Below are 16,158 nucleotides of genomic sequence, written 5' to 3'. Positions count from 1 at the left end.
TTTAATACCTACTCCAAATTTTTCTTTTGTTTCCTTTACTGCTTGCTCAATATACAGATTGAATAACATCGGGGAGAGGCTACAACCCTGTCTCACTCCCTTCCCAACCACTGCTTCCCTTTCATGCCCCTCGACTCTTATAACTGCCATCTGGTTTCTGTACAAATTATAAATAGCCTTTCGCTCCTTGTATTTTACCCCTGCCACCTTTAGAATTTGAAAGAGAGTATTCCAGTCAACATTGTCAAAAGCTTTCTCTAAGTCTACAAATGTTAGAAACGTAGGTTTGCCTTTCCTTAATCTTTCTTCTAAGATAAGTCGTAAGGTCACTATAGCCTCACGTGTTCCAACATTTCTACGGAATCCAAACTGATCTTCCCCGAGGTCGGCTTCTACCAGTTTTTCCATTCGTCTGTAAATAATTCGCGTTAGTATTTTGCAGCTGTGACTTATTAAACTGATAGTTCGGTAATTTTCACATCTGTCAACACCTGCTTTCTTTGGGATTGGAATTATTATATTCTTCTTGAAGTCTGAGGGTATTTCGCCTGTCTCGTACGTCTTGCTCACCAGATAGTAGAGTTTTGTCAGGACTGGCTCTCCCAAGGCTGTCAGTAGTTCTAATAGAATGTTGTCTACTTCCGGGGCCTTGTTTCAACTCAGGTCTTTCAGTGCTCTATCAAACTCTTCACACAGTATCGTATCTCCCATTTCATCTTCATCTACATCCTCTTCCATTTCCATAATATTGTCCTCAAGTACATCGCCCTTGTATAGACCCTCTATATACTCCTTCCACCTTTCTGCTTTCCCCTCTTTGCTTAGAACTGGGTTTCCATCTGAGCTCTTGATATTCATACAAGTGGTTCTCTTTTCTCCGAAGGTCTCTTTAATTTTCCTGTAGGAAGTATCTATCTTACCCCTAGTGAGATAAGCCTCTACATCCTTACATTTGTCCTCTAGCCATGCCTGCTTGGCCATTTTGCACTTCCTGTCGATCTCATTTTTGAGACGTTTGTATTCCTTTTTGCCTGCTTCATTTACTGCATTTTTATATTTTCTCCTTTCATCAATTAAATTCAATATTTCTTCTGTTACCCAAGGATTTCTATTAGTTCTCGTCTTTTTACCTACTTGATCCTCTGCTGCCTTCACTACTTCATCCCTCAGAGCTACCCACTCTTCTTCTACTGTATTACCTTTTAGTATCTCCAGGATTCTTCCATGTATACAACCTTCTTTTATGATTCTTGAACCAAGTGTTAGCTATGATTAAGTTATGCTCTGTGCAAAATTCTAACAGACGGCTTCCTCTTTCATTTCTTAGCTCCAATCCATATTCACCTACTATGTTTCCTTCTCTCCCTTTTCCTACTGTCGAATTCCAGTCACCCATGACTATTAAATTTTCGTCTCCCTTCACTACCCGAATAATTTTTTTTATCTCATCATACATTTCTTCAATTTCTTCGTCATCTGCAGAGCTAGTTGGCATATGAACTTGTACTACTGTAGTAGGCATGGGCTTCGTGTCTATCTTGACCACTATAATACGTTCACTATGCTGTTTGTAACAGCTTACCCGTACTCCTATTTTTTTATTCATTATTAAACCTACTCCTGCATTACCCTTATTTGATTGTGTATTTATAACCCTGTATTCACTTGACCAGAAGTCTTGTTCCTCCTGCCACCGAACTTCACTAATTCCCACTATATCTAACTTTAACCTATCCATTTCCCTTTTTAAATTTTCTAACCTACCTGCCCGATTAAGGGATCTGACATTCCACGCTCCGATCCGTAGAACGCCAGTTTTCTTTCTCCTGATAACGACGTCATCTTGAGTAGTCCCCGCCCGGAGATCCGAATGGGGGACTATTTTACCTCCGGAATATTTTACCCAAGAGGACGCCATCATCATTTAACCATACAGTAAAGCTGCATGCCCCCGGGAAAAATTACGGCTGTAGTTTCCCCTTGCTTTCAGCCGTTCGCAGTACCACAACAGCAAGGCCGTTTTGGTTAGTGTTACAACGCCAGATGAGTCAATCATCCAGACTGTTGCCCCTGCAACCACTGAAAAGGCTGCTGCCCCTCTTCAGGAACCACACGTTTGTCTGGCCTCTCAACAGATACCCCTCCGTTGTGGTTACACCTAAGGTACGGCTATCTGTTTCGTTGAGGCACGGAAGCCTCCCCACCAATGGCAAGGTCCATGGTTCGTGGGGGGAGGAAGTGGTTGTATGCTGTTTAAATGTAAAGACTGACTTGACAACCGCTACCTCTGATTCATTAGATGCATAATATTAAAATTTCCAATAGAAGAAATGAGCCTATGTAACTCATCTGAAAGATTTTACATATGGTCCAGGTAATTGTCGACATAATGAAAGCATACTGTAATATCGTTGCCTGCCGACCACAATATCGATAGTCGCCTCTGTCTCGTGAGCGGAGCGTGGCGTACGTGTCTGTGTATGTGCACTGCCAGAGTCGCGGCCTGCATAAACGCAAATTGCTCCATTTTGGTAAAAAACGGAAAAAAACCTTCACCACAAAAGCTATGTTTTACAGCAGTTTCGACAGTATCAGTGATACACTGTAGCGCCAAACAAGCGGATATAGGCATGCGTATCCAAGTTCAGTGATATGTACACAGTTAGAATACAGCACTGCGGTCGGCAACGCATGTGGCAGACAACAAGTGTCTGGTGCAGTTGTTAGATCGGTTACTGCTGCTACAATGGCAGGTTATCAAGATTTAAGTGAGTTTGAACGTGGTGTTATAGTCGGCGCACGAGCGATGGGACACAGTATCTCCGAGGTAGCGATGAAGTCGGGATTTTACCGTACGACCATTTCACGAGAGTACCGTGAATATCAGGAATCCGGTAAAACATCAAATCTCCGACATTGCTACGGCCGGAATAAGATCCTTCAAGAACGGGACCAACGACGACTGAATACAATCGTACAATGTGTCAGAAGTGTAGCCCTTCCGCAAATTGCTGCAGCTTTCAATGTTGAGCCATCGACAAGTGTCAGCGTGTGAACCTTTCAACGAAACACTATCTATATGGGCTATCGGAGCCGGAGGCTCACTCGTGTATCCTTGATGACTGCCGACGCAAAGCTTTACACCTCGCCCGGGCCCGTCAACACCGACATTGGATTGTTGATGACTGGAAACATGTTGCCTGGTCGGACGAGTCTCGTTTCGAATTGTATCGAGCGGATGGCTGTGTACGTGTGTGGACACAACCTCATGAATCCATAGACCCTGCATGTCAGCAGAGGGCTGTTAAAGCTGGTGGAGGCTCTGTAACAGTGTGGGGCGTGTGCAGTGGGAGTGATATGGGACCCCTGATACGTCTAGATACGACTCTGACAGATGACACGTACTTAATCATCCTGTCTGATCACCTGCATCCATTAATGTCCATTGTGCATTCCGACGGACTTGGGCAACTGCAGTAGGACAATCCGACATCCCACACGTCCAGAATTGCTACAGAGTAGCTCCAGGAACACTCTTCTGAGTTTAAACACTACCGTTGGCCACCAAATTTCCCAGGCATGAACATTATTGAGCATAGCTGGGATACCTTGCAACGTACTGTTCAGAAGATATCTCCACCCTCTCGTACTGTTACGGGTTTGTGGATAGCCCTGCAGGATTGATGGTGTCAGTTTCCTCCAGCACAACTTCAGACGTCGTGGTGCGGCAGTTCTGCTTGCTCACAGGGGCCCTGCAAGATATTAGGCAGGTGTACCAGTTTCTTTGCCTCATCAGTATATATTATGAAAGATAACTTCTGCACTTGTATGGCGTGCCATAGAGATAGCAGTTAACGGCGTTGCAACGGTTACGGAGCCAACAACCGTCGACTTGATCATCATTCAGTGAGCAATCTGACTGAAAGAGAGTTAAGATCCATGTAAGTAAATTTTACGATTGGAGAGACTTTGCTCGCATATCGAGCCCAGAGATCAAAAGTCAGCCGCACCGCGAAACAATTATACGTGCATTCGTAAAAATCACTAGTAGTATTGTTAGGATGTTCTATGGTTAATTTAGAGAACTGTGCTGACAATTAAAACTATGTGAAAACTGATTTTGTGGACTGTGGTGGTAACCAAACGGGCTAATCGGCACGACAATAAGTTTCAGAGTACTGCTAGTAAACAACGTAGCTGAAATACAAACTATAACTTAAATTCACTGTTTGATCAAACCAGTTATGAAAAGAGCACATTATTGTGTTTTGCAGGAAGCATACATTTGGATCTTCACTGGATACTGTGGGCCTCACTGTGTAGTTGTATGCTTCCTTAAACTGCCGACAGTTGATTAACAGTTAGAGGATAAAACTTCAGTGGGCGGTTGGAGCAACAAGAAAATAAGTCCCTTGGGGAAACGGGTACGTGAGATCTAGGCACACAGTCATAAAATATTCCGGTCCACGTGCCTGCGTTGCGTAACACTGTATTGTGTGCAGCAGTTGCATATGATGTTCTCCTGAGTCGCTTACAGCAAGTAGTGTAGTATAGCGCTTCTATAGGTGCATGATCCGATGTCCTAATTCACTACCGATTACGCAGTATCACCTCTGTCTAAATATGTCATAACTATACACCGCCGGCCGCGGTGGTCTCGCAGTTCTAGGCGCGCAGTCCGGAACCGCGCGACTGCTACGGTCGCAGGTTCGAATCCTGCCTCGGGCATGGATGTGTATCATGTCCTTAGGTTGGTTAGGTTTAAGTAGTTCTAAGTTCTAGGGGACTGATGACCACAGCTGTTAAGTCCCATAGTGCTCAGAGCTATTTGAACCATTTGAACTATACACCGCCATTGTAACTGGATAAATACGACCAACTCCAGTTGATAAAATCTGCCGGCCGGGGTGGCCGAGCGGTTCTAGGCACTGCAGTCTGAAACCGCGCGACCGGTACGGTTGCAGGTTCGAATCCTGCCTCGGTCATGGATGTGTGTGATGTCCTTAAGTTAGTTCGGTTTAATTAGTTCTAAGTTCTAGGGGACTGATGACCTTAGAAGTTAAGTCCCATAGTGCTTAGAGCCATTTGACAAAATCTACCGTCTTGTAGGCATTTCACCCCCGGATATTAGATGAAGAGCGGCGGCAGAGGTTGAGAAGAAAACCCAGGAAAATGGTTCAGGGGCTCTCATGTCGGAAGCGAAGCATATTGTCTTAAGCTGAAGTAGAGAAAGAGTTTTCTTCGAACAGTTGAAGCCATTCCATCAGCATCTTCCACTCACTGGATAGGAGTGTGACGATACAAGACAACTGGAAGTAATAACCAAAACGTAAAGGAAGAACCCGATGATGGTTTTCAGTTCCCTACCAGACATGAAAGACTTTGAACAGACTGCTAACCGGAATGACGAGATGCAAACTAACCTTGAAGCGGAGGCGCTACATTACTGAAGACGCAACCTGTGAATGTGGAGAAATTCAAGATAGTCAACACCTCTTGGTCTGCCCGAAGTTGCCTGATGCCTGCACTCTGGGGGGAAATAGTTCCAGCAACAAAGACTGTCGAATTTTGGGGGTTCAAAATTAATTTGACATGTACAAAGTCTTATGTACACAGTGTGGTTCATTGATAGTGACCGACCCAAATTTCTCACGAAATAAGCATCAAACGAAGAAACTACAAAGAACGAAACTCGTCTAGCTTGAAGGGGGAAACCGGATGGCGCTATGGTTGGCCCGCTAGATGGCGCTGCCATAGGTCAAACGGATATCAGCTGCGTTTTTTAAAATAGGAACCCCCATTTTTATTACATGTTCGTGTAGTACGTAAAGAAATATGAATGTTTTAGTCGGGCCACTTTTTTCACTTTGTGATGGATGGCGCTGTAATAGTCACAAACGGATAAGTACGTGGTATCACGTAACATTCCGCTCCCACCGCCCCTCCTATGTTACCATCCATCATGCCAATTCCCACACCTTCTACCCCTCTGCAGGTGTGCCCCAGGGCTCTGTCCTCTCTCCTCTCCTCTACCTACTGTACACAGCAGATATGCCCCAACCCCCCCTCCAGTACACCTCTTGCAATATGCTGATGACACCGCATTCCTCGCCCTCGCTCCTACCCTCCAACGGTCCCAACGCCTTCTCCAGAATCACCTTGACCTTTTTGCTGCATGGTGTAACCAATGGCTGCTGAAACTCAATCCTTCCAAGACCCAGGCAATCATTGTAGGTCGTACCACTCGCTCCTTCCGGCTCCTGGAGTTCTCCCTTACTGTCTGCGCACATCCTGTCCGCCTCACCCCCACCCTCACCTACCTTGGCCTCACCATTGACCGTTACCTCACCTGGATACCTCATCTCCGCTCCATCCAATCCAAAGCCCACAACCGCCTCCGACTCCTCAAACTCCTCTCTGGCCGGACATGGGGGTTGCACCCCTCTACCATCCTCCACACCTACAAATCCTTCGTCCATCCCATCCTCTGTTATGCCAGTCCTACCTGGATATCTGCCCCCCCCCCCCAAATTCTATCAGTCCCTCCAGATCCTTGAGCGTCATGCACTCCGCCTCGCCTTCCGTATCCGCCTCCCGTCCCCCACGCGGATCCTCTATGATCTCATTCCTTTCCCCCATCTGCTCCTATTCCTCGGACATATCCGCATCCTCTACACCTCCCGCCGTCTTGAACCCCCTCACCCCCTGGTTGCTCATCTCCTCTCCCATCCCCGCCCCCTGCCACGTCTTCACCGTTGTGTCCCCCCTACCCTCTATCTCTACACCCTCCATCTCCTTTCCCAAGGTGGCTTCCATCAACTCCCCCTCCCGGATGATGCCCTCTCTCCCTCCATTTATCCTTCCTATCAACTCTGATCCTCAATCCCCCTCCTTTCCTCTGTCCTTTCCCTGGGCTCCCTCTTCCCCCCCCTTCCATCCTGTTTTCTCCTCACTAAACCTCTCCCTACCTCCCTTCTCCCCCCCAGTCCTTTTGTATTCCCCTCCTCTGCCTACCCCACTCTCTGTCGCGCCTGCCCCCCACCCCTCTTATGGGTCCTCATCCTCCTTCAGCTCCTTTCCCGGCTCCCCCCTTCGCTTTTTCTCTCCTTTCCCCCCTTTTTTGTTTTCCCATCTTCTGTCCAGTTTCCCCCCACCTGCTCTCGACTGTGGTGTCACATTTGCCAACTTTTTAGTGCAGTGTTCCAGTGACTATTCAGTGTTGTTTGTCTTTCTCGTGTTGCGAACAGAAACTGTGCTGTCGCTAGGTGTGAATTTTATGTCCTTTGCGAACAGAATCCAGACTGTCGCCGTGTTTTTTTCAATTGTCTATTGTTTTCCCTGTCTGCTTCGTATGTATTTTTATTAGCGTCATCATCCCTGTGTTGTTGTTTTAAGTTCCACGATTTCTTTTCGCCTTGTTACTCTCTAGGTCTCCGATTTTATCGCCTGTTTTTTATTATTTGTTCTCTTGATCTTTGTCACAAAATCTGTCGGCTGAAGAGCGGCATACTAAGCTGCTGCCAGCCCGCCCCCATCGGGGGGAATTGAAATTCAATAAATGAAAAAAAAAAAGTAGCATTCCGCCAGTGCTGACGGTATTTGCTTCGTGATACATTACCCGTGTTAAAATGGACCGTTTGCCAATTGCGGAAAAGGTCGATATCGTGTTGATGTATGGCTATTGTGATCAAAATGCCAACGGGCCTGTGCTATGTAGGCTGCTCGGTATGCTGGACGACATCATCCAAGTGTCCGGACCGTTCGCCGGATAGTTACGTTATTTAAGGAAACAGGAAGTGTTCAGCCACATGTGAAACGTCAACCACGACCTGCAACAAATGACGATGCCCAAGTAGGTGTTTTAGCTGCTGTCGCGGCTAATCTGCACAGCAGTAGCAGACAAATTGCGCGAGAATTGGGAATCTCAAAAACGTCGGTGTTGAGAATGCTACATCAACATCGATTGCACCCGTACAATATTTCTATGCACCAGGAACTGCAGCCGGCCGCGGTGGTCTCGCGGTTCTAGGCGCGCAGTCCGGAACCGTGCGACTGCTACGGTCGCAGGTTCGAATCCTGCCTCGGGCATGGATGTGTGTGATGTCCTTAGGTTAGTTAGGTTTAAGTAGTTCTAAGTTCTAGGGGACTGATGACCACAGCTGTTTAGTCCCATAGTGCTCAGAGCCAGGAATTGCATGGCGACAACTCTGAACGTCGCGTACAGTTCTGCCACTGGACAGAAGAGAAATTACGGAACGATGACAGATTTTTTGCACGCGTTCTATTTGGCGACGAAGCGTCATTCACCAACAGCGGTAACGTAAACAGTCATAATATGCACTATTGGGCAACGGAAAGTCCACGATGGCTGAGACAAGTGGAACATCAGCGACCTTGGCGGGTTAATGTATGGTGCGGCATTATGGGAGGAAGGATAATTATTGATGGCAATCAAAATGGTGCAATGTATGCTGATTTCCTATGTAATGTTCTAACGATGTTACTATCAGATGTTTCGCTGCATGACAGAATGGCGATGTACTTCCAACATGATCGATGTCCGGCACATAGCTCGCGTGCGGTTGAAGCGGTATTGAATAGCATATTTCATGACAGGTGGATTGGTCGTCGAAGCACCATACCATCGCCCGCACGTTCACCAGATCTGACGTCCCCGGATTTCTTTCTGTGGGGAAAGTTGAAGGATATTTGCTATCGTGATGCACCGACAACGCTTGACAACATGCGTCAGCGCATTGTCAATGCATGTGCGAACATTACGGAAGGCGAACTTTGCATTAATGTGGTATTTACAGGTAATCACGCTGTAACAGCATGCGTTCTCAGAAATGATAAGATCACAAAGGGACATTGGAACAACCGAAATAAAATGTTCAAACTTTTTTTTTTTTTTTTTTTTTTTTTTTTTCCTTTATTGTATTTGAATTCCCAATCGGGGCGGGCTGGCAGCAGCATATGCGCTGCTCTTCAGCCGAAAGACATAGAACAAAACAATAGAAGACATTTAAAACAGCAAAGGAGAGAAGAAGGCGAACATAGATATAAAAAAGGGAGAACATCATGGAAGGCAATAGACAAAAAAACGGGGTGACTGTAAAATGGAGATAAAAAACTGTTTAAAAGTAGCACACACAAAGAGCCTCACACTGCGACGATTAAAAGAACACAAAGCACAGTATGACTGGAGCACAAAGGTGTTGACGGATGGCATAGCACACAACGTAACACTGACGGCGAACCCCAAGGCAGTACACAATTAAAATCACACCTCTTGACGCACACGAGAAACAGCACTAAGCACAACACTGATGTGGCACACTGATGATGATCAATACAGAGGATCTGCCAGGTTCAAGGAGATGAGGGAGACCTGAAGAAGGGAGGGAGGGGAAGAGATGGGGGAGGGGAATGGGGGGCGCGCGGAAGAGGGCCAGGTAGGGAGGGATGTGGGAAGGAGAGAGGCAAGTATGGGGTGCAGGGCCTCAGGGGAGGGGAGGATGGAGGAAAATCCGCTCTGGGAGAACAAGGCCGGGTTATAGTTGGAAGGAAGGGTATATGTCACGGCAAAGTTCGTCATCCGGGAGGGGGAGGCGTTGGAAATTGCCCTGATGAAGGAGATGGAGGGTGTGGAGGTGGAGAGAGGGAGGGATACAGCGATAGAGGCGCGGCAACGGGCCGGGGGTGGAGAGGAAGGAGGAAACCAGAGGGTGGGGGGGATCAACCCTGCGAACAATGTAAAGGATGCGGAGATGTTGGAGGAACAAGAGGAGGTGGGGGAAGGGGATCAGTTCATACAGGAGCCGTGTGGGGGAAGGAAGGCGGATACGGAAGGCAAGGCGGAGCACATGGCGTTCAAGGATTTGGAGGGCCTTGTAAAAGCGGGTGGGGGCGGAGGCCCAGGCGACGCTGGCATAACAGAGGATAGGACGGATGAGGGATGTGTAGGTGTGGAGGATGGTAGAAGGATGCAATCCCCTTGTCCGGCCGGACAGGAGTTTCAGCAGGCGGAGGCGGGAATGGGCTTTCTGCTGGATGGTCAGGAGAGGAGGGGTCCAGGTGAGGTGTCAGTCAAGGGTGAGGCCAAGGTATCTCAGGGTGGGGGTGAGTTGGATAGGACGACCATAAAGGGTGAGGTAGAAATCATGGAGGCGAAAGGAGCGAGTGGTGCGGCCTATGATGATTGCCTGGGTTTTGGAGGGGTTGAGACGGAGGAGCCACTGGTTACACCAAGTGGTGAACTGGTTAAGGTGGGTTTGTAGGGTACGTTGAGACCGTTGAAGGGTAGGATAGAGAGCCAGGAAGGCGGTGTCATCAGCATATTGGAGAAGGTGGACTGGTGGGGGTGGCTTGGGCATATCAGCTGTATACAAGAGATAAAGGAGAGGGGAGAGGACAGAACCCTGGGGGACGCCAGCCGTGGGATAAAAGACACGGGAGTTGGTGTTGTGGAGGGTGACATAGGAAGGACGGTGCGAGAGGAAGGAAGCGACCAGACGGACAAAATTGATAGGCAGGGCGTAGGTTTGGAGTGTAAAGAGGAGACCGGGATGCCATACACGGTCATAGGCATTTTGGAGGTCAAGGGAAACAAACATGGCAGAGCGACGGGAGTTGAGCTGGAGGGACAGAAGGTGAACAAGGTTGAGGAGTTGGTCGTCAGCAGAGAAGGAGGGTCGGAAGCCACACTGGGTAAGGGGGAGGAGGTGGTGTTGAGCAAGGTGCCGATGGATACGGTGGGAGAGGATGGATTCAAAGACCTTACTGAAGACGGAGGTGAGGCAGATGGGACGATAGGAAGAGGTGGCAGAAGGGGGTTTGTTGGGTTTGAGGAATAGGAGGACGCGGGAGGTCTTCCACAGGTCAGGGTAGAAGCCAGTAGAGAGGATGACATTATAGAGATGGGCGAGGACAGTGAGGAAGGAATAGGGGCTTTCTCGAAGGTGACGGTAGGTGACACAGTCGTGACCAGGGGCCGTGTTGCGTTTGGACTGGAGGAGAAGTTTAATGTCTTGTGCTGTGATGGGAGTGTTGACGTCGGAGGGGGGCAACTGCCCCAAGTACTGGAGACTAGGAGCAAGTGGAGCGACTGAGGTATCAGCACGTTCCATGACGGTGGGGAAAAGAGAATAATCAAAGTGGGGATCATCGGGGATGGAGAAGACCTCGGAAAGGTGGGAAGCGAAGTGGTTGGCCTTACTGAGGTTGTCTGGAAGGGGGCGATCGTTATGGAGAAGGGGGTAGTGGGGAGCGGAAAGGGAACCAGTAAGACGATGGAAGGCGGACCAGTACTTGGAGGAGTTGATAGGGAGGGTGGCATTGAGACATGTGCAGGTCTGGCGCCAGTCCCGGCGTTTCGTTGCTGTAATAAGGTACCGTACGTGTCGCTGTATTTGCCGGTGGCGTTGGAGTGTATCCCTGTCACGAGTGCGGAGGAAGGAGCAATAGAGGCGGCGGGATTCACGGAGGAGGAGGACAGCCCGCGGAGGGAGAGTGGGACGGTGTGGGTGGACGGTTTTAGTAGGAACATGGGCCTCCACGGCGTCAGTAATTACCGTCTGAAGGAAGAACGAGGCGTGGATGATGTCGTCAGGATGGCGATAGGTAAGAGGGTGGCTTTCGACCTGGGTGGAGATGGAGTCCCGGTAGGCATCCCAGTTGGCACGGCGATAGTCATGGACGACCTTGGGAGGGGGTGCAGGTTGCGGAGCCGGAGGGGGGCGGTTTGCAGACGTTATGGTGAGAAGGACAGGGAGGTGATCGCTACCTGTGGGGTCAAGGACGGCGACAGTGATACGCCCAAGGAGGTTGGCGGAGGCAATGACAACATCGGGGGTGGTGTTACTTTCGGGTCGGGTGTGCTGGGGAATGGGAACAAGGTCACCCTGGATTGTGGAGAGGAACTGATGCCACCGCCGAAGGGCAGCAGGAGTGCGGCTATGGATGTTGAGGTCGGCGGCAATCACATAGGTGGAGAAGGTGTGGTCAATGTGTGAGATGAAGTCATAAGGAAGAGGAGCAGTGGAGTGGACATAGATGGTGGCACAGGTAATGGTGAGGGAGGGGAAGAAGACGCTAAGGATAAGGTGTTCAGTGGGGTCATTGAGGAGAGGTTGTGGCCGGATGGGGATATGCTTAAGGTGGCCAATCGCGACTCCACCCTGCGCACGAGGACCAGGAGCATCAGTGCGGTGGAGGATATAGGGGGAGGTGCGGATAGAATGGTGGGGCTGGAGAAAGGTTTCGTTCAAGAGGAAGGTGTCGACCTGGTGGTGGGAGAGGGTGTGCATGAGGAGGTATTTGTTGGAGCGGAAGGAGCGAATGTTCTGGAAGAGGATGCGAGACTCATGCCGCGCCATGACAGGAAGGAGGGGGGGAAGAGAGGGAAGGGAAGAGACTTAAACTAGGGTGTCAAGGCGGGTGAAGGTGAAGTGGGCTTAGTTGTGGGAGTAAGTGGCGAAGGTGTTCAGGTGGAAAACAGAGCGAGCAGCAAGGGATATTTGTTGGAAGGTGTGCGGGCGCTGAAAAGGGTGAATGTTTTGGAATACAACGGTAATGAACCGGATGATGTCCTCGGCCGTGGGGGGTGGACGGAGGGAATTGTTAGGATGGACAGGAGGATCGACGGGACGAACTGGGACCGTAAGTTCAGGGGTGGCTGGAGGGGGTTTAGCTTTACACTTGTGGGAGTATGTGGGATGGGGGCCATTGCAGGTATTACAGGAAGGAGGAGCAGCGAGGTTGGGGTAGTTCTTGAGAAAGTGGGAGGCCTTGCAATGGGGACAGGTGGGGGGGTTTTTGCAGTTGGGAGTCAGGTGGTCATTGTACATCAGGCACCACTGGCAACGGTAGGATTGGGGAGGGGATTTGGAGGATTCAACAGGGTGGCGACGGTGGTATATCAGGGCACCCTGGGTGAGGAGATGGTCTATGGATGGGGCGGACTCTGAGAATACCCGCATGAGGTAGGTGGGACCAGAGGCATTGTGGATACGGCGGGCAGAGCGGATTTCCAAGTCCGGGTGGGAGTTCAGTTCTACCAACACTTCATCCTCTGTGATCACCGGGCTGAGGTTGGTGATCACAGCGGTGTAGGTAGGGGGGCGACGGGGAGGCTGGGGCTGACGAGGAGTGGAAGCAGAAAGGAAGGGTGTCAGAGAGGCGTGGGGGCCAAACATAACTCGTGGGAGTTTTCGCAGGAGGTCTGTGTGAAAGGATGGGGACGGGGACTTGATAAGGACTGAGTCCCTGCGGGGAATGAGTTGGGAGATGGGAGCACCAGGTAAGTACTTTCGTATTTCCTTGGTGAGGGTACGAGCTTCGAGGAACTTAGGATCGGGAGTTGACAGGACAAAGGTGTGGAGGGTGGGGGCCAAGGTAGGGGTGGCAGGAGGAGGGGTGGTGTCCATGGTGACGGCAGGGGGAGGGGGAGGTGGTGTTGATTTTTTGTGGGAAGTGGCGGGAGCAGAGTTGGTAAGGACGCGCTTTTGGGGTTTTTTGGAGACTGGAGGCTGGGAGGAGGGGAGGGGGACGGGGAGGAGAGGGAGGTGGCGGGTGGCAGATCCCTGTGGCGTAGTGGAGGCACCGGGAGAAGCAGCTGGTTCAGTGGTGGCGATGGTGGCTCGGCGCAACGTGATGCGTGCGGGAGATGCAGAAGACGAAGCAACGGGGTCGGTGAGAGAGGGGAAGCCAACCACCTGAGGGGCGGCAGCAGAGGCGGCAACAGAGGCGTACGTGAGGGCGGGGGCAGTAGTGGGAGCTGTTGAGGGTGTGGAGGCTGGAGGAAGGGTGTAGAGGTGTGGGTATACAGCAGGGGAGGAGATAGGGGGGTGGGTAAGTGGGGGAAGGGAAGGGGAGGTGGAAGGAGGGAGGCCAGAGGCGGCACTCCAGGAAGTGACTGTGGGAGAGGGGGAGGGGGAGGTGTAGATGACGGTGGAGGTGGGAGTGCTCATTGCAGACGAACGGCGACGGACAGACGGACGTGCAGCAGGCGGCGTCGGCGTCGGCTATGGGCAGCGGCGAACAGACGGACGAACAGCAGGCGGCGTCGGCGTCGGCGGCGAACAGACGAACGAACAGCAGGCGGCGGCGGCGGCGGCAGCGGTTACGACGACGGCGATGGACAGCCAGCAGGCAGGCAGGCGGACGGACGGACGGACGAACAGCGACAGCAGCGGGCGGGCAGACAGACAGACAGACAGACAAACAGACACAATCTTCGAAGACGGAGATTCCACCCTGAGAGTAGCCCAGGCTTTGCAATCTGACGCTTTCGAAGGAGGGGATCCAACCCTCTAGATGTGATGTTCAAACGTACCTACGTTCTGTATTTTAATTTAAAAAACCTACCTGTTACCAACTGTTGGTCTAAAATTGTGAGCCATATGTTTGTGACTATTACTGCGCCATCTATCACAAAGCGAAAAACGTGGTCCAACTAAAACATTCATATTTCTTTACGTACTACACAAACATGTAATAAAAATGGGTGTTCTTATTTTTTAAAAACGCAGTTGATATCCGTTTGACCTATGGCAGCGCCATCTAGCGGACCAACGATAGCGCCATCTGGTTTCCCCCTTCTAGCTAGAAAAGGTTCGTTCTTTGTAGTTTTTTCGTTTGACGCTTATTTCGTGAGATATTTGGCCCGGTCACGATCAATGGATCACCCTGTATATTGTAGATAAGTTTTGAATTTGTAAATAACTGTACTATCCTCGATACAAAAATAGTAATAATTGTCACCACCATCGATGGGATACGCACACTCTCCATCATAATGTAACTTGCTTAATACAGATATAAACTATCTGATCAACAGTATCCAGATACCTGTTAGGGGTTGGGCTGTGTCCACTCTCCGCCTTTATGGAGGCTTGAACTCCTCTGCGTACACTTCCAATGAGGTGTTTCAATGTCTGTGGAGGAACTGCAGCCCATTCTTCCTAAGAGCCGAAATCAAGGAAGGCAGTCAGAACTTTGGGGTATTGAGCGAAATCGACGTTCTGACTTGCCCATTGATGTTCCATTGGGTCCACATCGGGATTTTGGGCAGGACAGTCCATTTTAGGAACGTTGTTATAAGGAAACTGTATCTTCACAGCTGCTGCTTTATGACAGGGTGCTTTGGCATGTTGATAGAAACAATCATAAACTCTCAACTGTTCCTCAGCTGTCCACAGTACACAACGCGGTAAAATGTTGACATATTTTTCCGTATATAGCGTTTTCCTAAGCGCCGTAAGGGGTCTACACAGCAATCACGAAAAACGCTTCCTTACCATAAACCACTCCACCGTACTTCATTGTAGGTGCCTTACATGATGTCAGGTAATGTTCTCCAGACATTTGCCAAACCCAAATTCTTCCACAGGATTACCGCTCGGTATCGCGTGATTCATCACACAAAATCAATCGTTTCCAGACCGACCGTTGTGGCCGAGCGGTTCTAGGCGCTACATTATGGAACCGCGCGACCGCTACTGTCGCAGGTTCGAATCTTGCCTTGGGAATGGATGTGTGTGATGTCTTTAGGTTAGTTAGGTTTAAGTAGTTCTAAGTTCTAGGGGACTGATGACCTCAGAAATTAAGTCCCATAGTGCTGAGAGCCATTTGAACCATTTTTAGGAAAGTGCTGTACCACCTCTCTTTCGAAGAAAATTTCAGAGTCGCACCGTGAACCGGTAAAATCATAGCCACGACTTTCTGGGACACTAAAGGAGTTGTTCTGTTTGACGTTTTCCATAATGCTGCAACGATCAACTCTGAAGAGTATTGTGCTACCCTGGAAACTGAAGAAAAACTTCAGTGTGTTTGTAGCCACGAAAATGCGAATTAAATTCAGCTTCTCCATGACAACGCAAGGCCTCACTGATCTCCCTCGTCAACCCTGCAGCCTGGATCTCGCACCTTCAGACTTCCGTTTGTCTGGCCCACTGAAGGACGCACTCTGCAGGAAGAAGTATGTGGACCATGGGGATGTTAGCAAGGGGTTGTCTCTGACGTCGACCAGTACAGTGGTACCTTGCAGGCACATAGGTCCTCCCAATAAGGTGGCATAAAGAGATCGTATTGAATGGAATGTTGAAAAATAGGGTTTCGTAGCAAAGGATACTGGTCAGGCCCAACGGTTATGATTGA

Source organism: Schistocerca americana, chromosome 8 (genome assembly GCF_021461395.2).
Source record: "Schistocerca americana isolate TAMUIC-IGC-003095 chromosome 8, iqSchAmer2.1, whole genome shotgun sequence".
Taxonomy (NCBI): Eukaryota; Metazoa; Arthropoda; class Insecta; order Orthoptera; family Acrididae; genus Schistocerca; species Schistocerca americana.
Note: the sequence above shows the minus strand (reverse complement) of the source record.